The sequence below is a fragment of the Giraffa tippelskirchi genome, chromosome 14 (assembly GCF_054371585.1).
Source record: "Giraffa tippelskirchi isolate mGirTip1 chromosome 14, T2T-mGirTip1v1.2.pri, whole genome shotgun sequence".
Classification (NCBI taxonomy): Eukaryota; Metazoa; Chordata; class Mammalia; order Artiodactyla; family Giraffidae; genus Giraffa; species Giraffa tippelskirchi.
This window is the reverse complement of record NC_137288.1, coordinates 27,264,402-27,272,218: the sequence shown is the minus strand read 5'-3', so window position 1 is coordinate 27,272,218 and position 7,817 is coordinate 27,264,402. Positions and strand designations below refer to the sequence as shown.

At 37.7% G+C, this 7,817-nt stretch overlaps 1 non-coding gene across 1 annotated transcript; it reads left to right on the top strand.

Moving 5' to 3' along the window:
- Positions 1–210: 210 nt before the first annotated feature.
- On the top strand, positions 211–314 carry LOC145535009 (U6 spliceosomal RNA). Its single transcript, XR_014075177.1, has one exon. It is a non-coding gene; the product is annotated as a U6 spliceosomal RNA (small nuclear RNA).
- Positions 315–7,817: the final 7,503 nt, after the last annotated feature.

Here is a 7,817-nt window from a genome sequence, read left to right as displayed (position 1 = left end):
TTAATAAGAATGTTCATTAAAATTCACCCATAAGAAATCACAACTAATATTTTGGTGAATTTCTGTTCAGTTTTTTAAACCTGTTTGGTGTATAAATTAATACTTTATTTATGTATTTATATATTTATTACAATTGCAAGCCTGTCAAATGTATAGTTGGTATCCTATTTTTTTTTTTTTTGGCTTTTGCTTTAGTTAAAAATGTTCCCTGTGCTCACTTCAGTAGCACATATACTAATATTGGAATGATACAGAAATTAGCAAGGGCTCTGTGTAAAGATGATATGCAAATTCATGAAGCATTCCATATATATTTTTTTAAATTTTAAGATATCCTTTTTTTAATTAATTTATTTTTTATTGAAGGATAATTGTTTTACAGAATTTTGCTGTTTTCTGTCAAACCTCAACATTGTAAAGAAATTATCCTTCAATTAAAAATAAAGGAAAAAAAGTTTCCCATGCCATTTTCAAAATACTCTTAATCTCCATATAAAATACTATAATTTATTGAAATTTCCTCATTCTTGAATATTTTCATTTTTATAATATTTCATTATTATAATTAACACTTTGATAAGCATCACTGAACATCAGATGGCAAGAATAACAGAAGAGCTATACAAAAAAGATCTTCATGACCCAGATAACCATGATGGTGTGATCACTCACCTAGAGCCAGACATCCTGGAATGCGAAGTCAAGTCCATCTAGTCAAAGCTATGATTTTGCCAGTGGTCATGTATGAATGTGAGAGTTGGACTATAAGGAAAGCCGAGTGATGAAGAATTGATGCTTTTGAACTGTGGTGTCGGAGAAGACTCTTGAGAGTCCCTTGGGCTGCAACGAGATCCAACCAGTCTATCCTAAAGAAAATCAGTCCTAAATATTCACTGATAAGACTGATGTTGAAGCTGAAACTCCAATCCTTTGGCCACCTGATGCGAAGAACTGACTCACTAGAAAAGATTCTGATGCTGGGAAAGATTGAAGGCGGGAGGAGAAGGGTACGACAGAGGATGACATGGTTGTATGGCATCACTGACTTGATGGACATGAATTTGAGTAAGCTCCAGGAGTTAGTGATGGACAGGGAAGCCTGGTGTGCTGCAGTCCATGGGCTCACAAAGAGTGGGACAGGACTGAGCTGACTGACTCAACATCACCAATGGTTTTCCCTGGTGGCTCAGATGGCAAGGAATCTGCTTGCAAGGCAGAGATCTGGATTCAATCCCTGGGTCAGGAGGAGGATCCCCTGGAGAAGGGAAAACTACCTACTCTAGTATTCTTGCCTAGGAAATCTTGTGAACAGAGGAGCCTGCTGGACTACAGTACATGGGTTTCAGGGTGGACACAACTGAGCGACTATCACTTTCACTTTTCACATTAATCTATAATTCAATGCTTATTTTTTCAAGGTAAATTCCCAGATGTGAAATATCTAAATCAAAACGCATCAGCATTTTTGTAACTTGGGCACATACTGATAAAAATAGTCTCCTAAAATTGCCAACTTGTAATCCATTCAATATATTAGAAAGAAAGAAAGTGTAGTCGCTCAGTCATGTCCAACTCTCTGCAACGCTATGGACTATAGTCCACCAGGCTCCTCCATCCATAGGATTTTCCAGGCAAGAATTCTGAAGTGGGTTGCCATTTCCTTCTTCTCTAGGAGATCTTCCAGACCTAGGGATCACACTTGGGTCTCCCACATTGGAGGCAGACTCTTTACCCTCTGAGCCACCAGGGAATGATCCATCCATTTCATAAGAGATTTCTTGTCAACTTGGATATTACCTTTTAAAAAAAATATTTGTCAATTTGATAGATGAAAATGTCTTCACTTTTATTTGTATTATTTATAAATTTGAATATTTTCTTTTTTATTTAAGATACTTGTGTGGATAATGGTGTGACTCAGTGTGCGTGTGTGTATGAGAGAGAAAGAGCTGTTTCCTCATGACTTTTGCCCACTTTTCTATTTCTGTGAGTAGGCTTTAACGATTACTAACAACAATTATTATTTTTGAGGTCCCTGTGATAGTCCTAATCATGGATAAATTTGATCTGGAGATTAATGAAGAATCATAGCTAGGAGTTGTTTAACCCAAATTCAACATTACAGGAAGAAAATTGAAATCTAATTACTTTTTTCTGAAAATTAAAATATATTCAATTTAAACTTTAAAGGCTGATTACTTTCTTCTAATAACTGGCTTGATTTTTAAAACCAAAGTCTGTTTCTTGTTCCGCATTGCTTTATAACATACAATTTTCCACCTAGTAGGAGCTATTAAAATTCAGACATAGACTTCTGGAAGAAAATATCTGGTTTCTGCCTTTTTTTTTTTTAGACAACAAATTATATTTTTCATTATGTTATAGAGATAATCTTTAAGTGCAGGGAAATATTTAATAAACATAATTACAACTTGGGAATATTTAGCTTGCTCATTCAGCCCTCTGCTCCCCACAAGACTGGGATGAAACATCATTCCCCTTGAGTATAATTTCACTCCTCCATCGCATACTTCCTCTTCTCCTATAGTCATTCATGAGCTTGTTGTTGTTGCTCAGCTGCTAAGTGTTTGAGGCTCCCTTGAACTACAGAATGCCAGGGTTCCTTGTCCTTCACTATCGCCTGGAGTTTGCTCAAACTCATGTCCTTTGCAGAGAAGGCAGTGGCACCCCACTCCAGTACTCTTGCTTGGAAAATCTCATGGACGGAGGAGCCTGGTAGGCTGCAGTCCACGGGGTTGCTAAGACTCAGACACGACTGGGCAACCTCACTTTCACTTTTCGCTTTCATGCACTGGAGAAGGAAATGGCAACCCACTCCAGTATTCTTGCCTGGAGAATCCCAGGGACGGGGGAGCCTGGTGGGCTGCCATCTATGGGGTCGCACAGAGTCGGACACGACTGAAGCGACTTAGCAGCAGCAGCAGCAGCAGCATGTCCTTTGAGTCAGTGATGCCATCTAACCATCTCATCCTCTGTTGCCTCCTTCTCCTCTTACCCTCAGTCTTTCCCAGCATCAAGATCTTTTCCAGTGAGTCAGCTCTTCCCATCAGATGGCCAAAGTATTGGAGCTTCAGCTTCAGCATCAGTCCTCCCAATGAATATCAGGGTTGATGTCCCTTAGAATTGACTGGTTTTATTTCCTTGCAGCCCAAGGGACTCGAGAGTCTTCTCAAGCACTGCTATTCAAAAGCACCAATTCTTCAACACTCAGCCTTCTTTATGGTTCAACTCTCACATCTGTACATGACTACTGGAGAGACCATAGCTTTGACTATATGGACCATATAGTTCATTTTATTGCTAATCCTTCAGAATAAAAACCTTATTTTCATTTTTTTGTGGCATTTGTACCTTTAAAAAATAATTTTTTCCTCAAACAGGAAAAGAAGATCTCTGGGCTCACAGTATCTTGCACATTTTCAGAAATAATTTGTAGAGCCAGGAAGAGGACCTGTTACTATTCTGGGATGAATATTCATTCTAGAATAGTCATCATTCATTAAATTAAAATGCAACAAAGAAAATATGTTTTCATGTTAAAAGAGTTTATATCTAGTGTCATAAATAAGATCCTTGATGCACCTAGCTTAACATCATGTTGTTACCAAAATACCTTATTTTGAAAAGTTACTATTAACAGGGAAATAATGTCTGAGGCTCTGGAAAGCAAGCCTATTTAGCATACAGCTATAAATGAGTTTGCTCTGTTTTGGGGATATCAAAAATCAGCCTTGATTTTTAGCGAGTGTGGTGGGAGTAGTAGTTGGGGAGGTAGGGATAGAAAGCCTCCACATGTGTCACTGCTTTTTAAAGTTCACTGTCTTTGGGAATGTCTGAGTAAATACATGAAACCATGTAGGATCCTCCCAGGTAAAAAGCCCCTCTATGTTCCTTATTTCTTGTTTGTAAGGAAAAAAAGTCTTTGGTCTCCTAGGCTTTCTGTGAGTTTCAAAAAAGCAGCCTCAGGTTGTTATCATTATTAAGACAAATGATTCACAGGACTACCAGTTTCTCCTAAAGCAATAAAGGTAATAATCTAATGCATATTTTGAGTTCTGCAGAAGCTAAGGCTTTCCGTCTGGTGGAGGGTGGCAACTACATGCTGATCAAAAGCTTGCAGATCCCATACTGGTTGGTGCAATATTACTTGGTTACCTCACTACCAGCCAATCGGAAGAAAGTCACACATCATGCAGCTGTCACCCTGTATTATGCTGTTAAAAAAACTGTTCCCTCAAAACCACTGGGGAGTTTGGGCTTTCTGAGCATAGCCACCTGTTCTCCTTACTTGGCCCTTGCAATAAGCCTTTCTCTGCTCCAAACTCCAAATTTTTGCTTTGTCTGGCCTAACTGTGCATTGGACACAGGAACTGGGGTTTAATCACATACACAGATAAAATGCCATCACATCCATGGAAAAAGTAGATGAATATTATTAAAAAATTATCTAGAATATAATTCACTCTAAAGAAAATCAATCCTGGAATCCACATTAGGAAGACTATTTAGTGATACTTTGCTCATGGGTTGTTAGGAATCAGTTTTGTTAATAAGGCAGGACCAAGGCCAGAATTTTGTAGGAAGCGTGCTAATGAAGTGCCTGCATCTATGTAAGGCAGTGGGGAAGAGCTGATCCTACAGTTGCAGTCAGTGCTTCCTGGTCATTGGCAACAAGCAAATAGATCTTGTGTCCTCCTAAGCTTAAAATAAGGCTACTGTTGATCCTGAGATTGCTTTTTTCTATCTCCTTATCCTTATTTCATTGTTTACCTACTCCTTCATTCCTGGCTTTTATCCAAATCCACATTTGCATACTCAAGTTTCACCCTTGCTTGACTTGTACTTTAGGTGATTGGTTAAGGCACTATACAGTGAATACTAGGGTGGGCATCTTTGCCCAATTTGGGGTCAAGAAGCTGCTGGTGATGATCAGGGGGGCTTTTGGCAATGGTTATAATGGAGGTCAGTCAGTTTCAGAGGTGATCTTCACACTGGGCTCTGCTTCTGTGATCTTAGTACAAGGCCTTGCACATGTGGCCTTGGGGCATGCCTCAACAATCCCCCCTCTTTTTATCTATGGGCCAAATCTCTGGCCCCTTAACACCCTGCTCATGTCAACCTGTCTATCCTCATCTTGGGTCATGGGGACCTGGGTCACTGGACAAAGGGGCAAAGACTAACTCTAGCTTCTTCCTGCTAGACAGGGCATTGTGGGGTCCTGGGCCCCAATGCCCACTCTCTGTCAGTGTGCATTTACAAAAGGAGATGAGAGTCCATGGAATGACAAGGCAGCTTGTTCTAGTGTAGTCCGTGTGCTAACTGGCTGGTATCCTTGTTGTAGCACCAACTGTAAAAGTATTTGTTGTATTCTAGAAGAAACAAGCTTAATTAGTTGGTTAGAGATATATGGCCCAAAGGTTAATAGAAGTAGAAAAGCTGCCAAGGGGCCTAAAAGAGGGGCTAGCTAGGAGAACCAGGATCAGACAGACATTGGTCCATGACATTAGTGTTTCTCTAGGTATGAGAAGATGCAATAATTGGGGCTTATGGAAATCTTTACCTGAAAATATATAGCTATTTGAAGGCCTGTTCTGCCAGCTTTTCCCAGAGCACGGAATGCCTCATTTCTGATTTCTACCATGAACTTCTTTCAGGGGGTATTGAAGGTCAGCAGCTGAAGTGGTTCCTAATTTAACCTTTGTAGAGGCAGATGGAAATTTCCAATTTGTAGAACATCTTCATGGCCATAAATTTGACCATGGTTTCAGGGGCATCTCATGTCCATTTTGTCCCATGGTGCTAGGAATGCTCATTTCCAAGTCTGGCAAAGATTTTTCTGATAGGTCATTCACTTTGCTCTTACTGGATTAGACTATGAAAATAGCAAAAGTTCTGGACCATACTTGCCTTGCTGGTAGTCTCTAGTAGTCCAGGAAAACATTCCCCTCTTTTGCTTCTTCCTGTATCTAGAGTTACATTATTACAATCATTGATCTCATGTGAAACTATGTATCATCATTTCATTAGAGGCTAAGTCACACATTTGGTAGTGTAAGAGACAACAATTTTCTGAAATAGGGAATATAAGAAAAAATATAGTTAGAAGTAATAGTAAGGCCACGAATAAGAATTTAAAAACTTTCATTAGGTATAGCCTAGTATATATCTAGGTAGTCTGACTTTGTTTGTTAAATGATTATAGCCTGGTGTTGAACTGGTTATAGATCATGAAGCAACTGGTCTTTATTCAAAGACTGATTTTGAAGTTAAGCTTCAGAAACAAACTTAGAATGTCCTTTTCTTAACTCAATTAAATCTTGCAATAGTATAATGTAACATCAAGGAACTAACTGGGAAGTGAGTCTTGGTAAATGTAGACCTTAATTAACAAAACTGGAATTTAATATTTAGTGAAATGTGTTTTTCTTTCTAAAATTACTCCCATTTATATTAAACACAGCTAAGACTATTTGTTTTTAAAATAATTTTGGTCCATTGACTATGGATACCATAGGCCTGTCATCAGATTTTGCCTAGGTGATTTTTTTTTTTTCCTTCTAGAGCTTCCCCAAATACTTTGATATTTCTGTACATGTTGAAGGCAGCCTTTTAATTTACCTGATAAGGCTTCCCAGAACACAAGTGTCTCCCATTTCTGGAGGGACAAGACAGAGAGAAAAGGAAAATGTTATAATTTCACCCACAGATGTAAATTACCAAACTGTTTTAAGTAGCTTGAGGAGAAGAGCTTCTTTTTATCTGAAAACAAAGACTAAAGCCCAGTGATATATCAGATAAAAAGTCATGAAAACTACAATCATATTTAGCAGTTTATTTAATCCCATGTGGTTAATATTTGTTCTGCTGTCTTTGCCTGACGACTGAGGATGATAATGACAACAATTGCTTTAAGAAGTTTGTGAAGTTTTTGTTAAGGCTTGTATGATTTGTTCAGTGAAGTGGGTCCCCTGATCACTGGAGATTGTAAAAAGTATATCCCAAGTGGAAGACACATGTTTAACCTTTTTTTTTCTCCATTGTTAAAGCATCAACAACTGCAGCCAGGAAAGAATTTATCCCATCAAATTAAAAGGTGACATCTGTCAGAGAGCAGGGAAAAGCCAAGTGGACATCTTGGATTTTTCATAACCATAATAGCCATTGTTTATCCATTTTAAATTCCCTGATTTAGGAGTAGACCATTGCCATGTTTTAAGGACATTGGGATAGCAAAAGTTTGACAATGAATAAGGAACTAATTTTTATAGAAGCAAAATGTACTTTATCTACGTGTGCCATAATTCTCATAGATCATTGTGAAATGATGTTTATTCATTTTAACAAAGTAACAAAATATTTGAAAAAACAAATACAAATCACTTATAGGCAAAGTAATTCACATAATCTGTTATCTAAAGCAGCATTCCAAGAAAACTTTGTTCTCTTAGTAGAGAAAATAAAATTCTATACTAGTGGCAGCTTATATTCACTGTGAAACAATAGTTATTCACTTCAAAGTAACAAGAAAATATTTCAAAGGCAGTTTAGTGTCTTAAGAAACTTGTGCCATGCACAAAACTCTTTTTTGGGGGTCTACTTTCTGCAAACACTTTTTTCACTTTCTGTATTCATCACTTTGTTCATTCAGAAACAGTCACCCATAAGTCATATGTACTTCCTTTTCACTTAATAAAATGTAATTCATTTCTTATATATTTTATTAAAAACACATCCTATTTTCTTTAAAAAAAATATAAACTGTCCTTTATATCAGTACTCTGTAGATTGGTAAACAT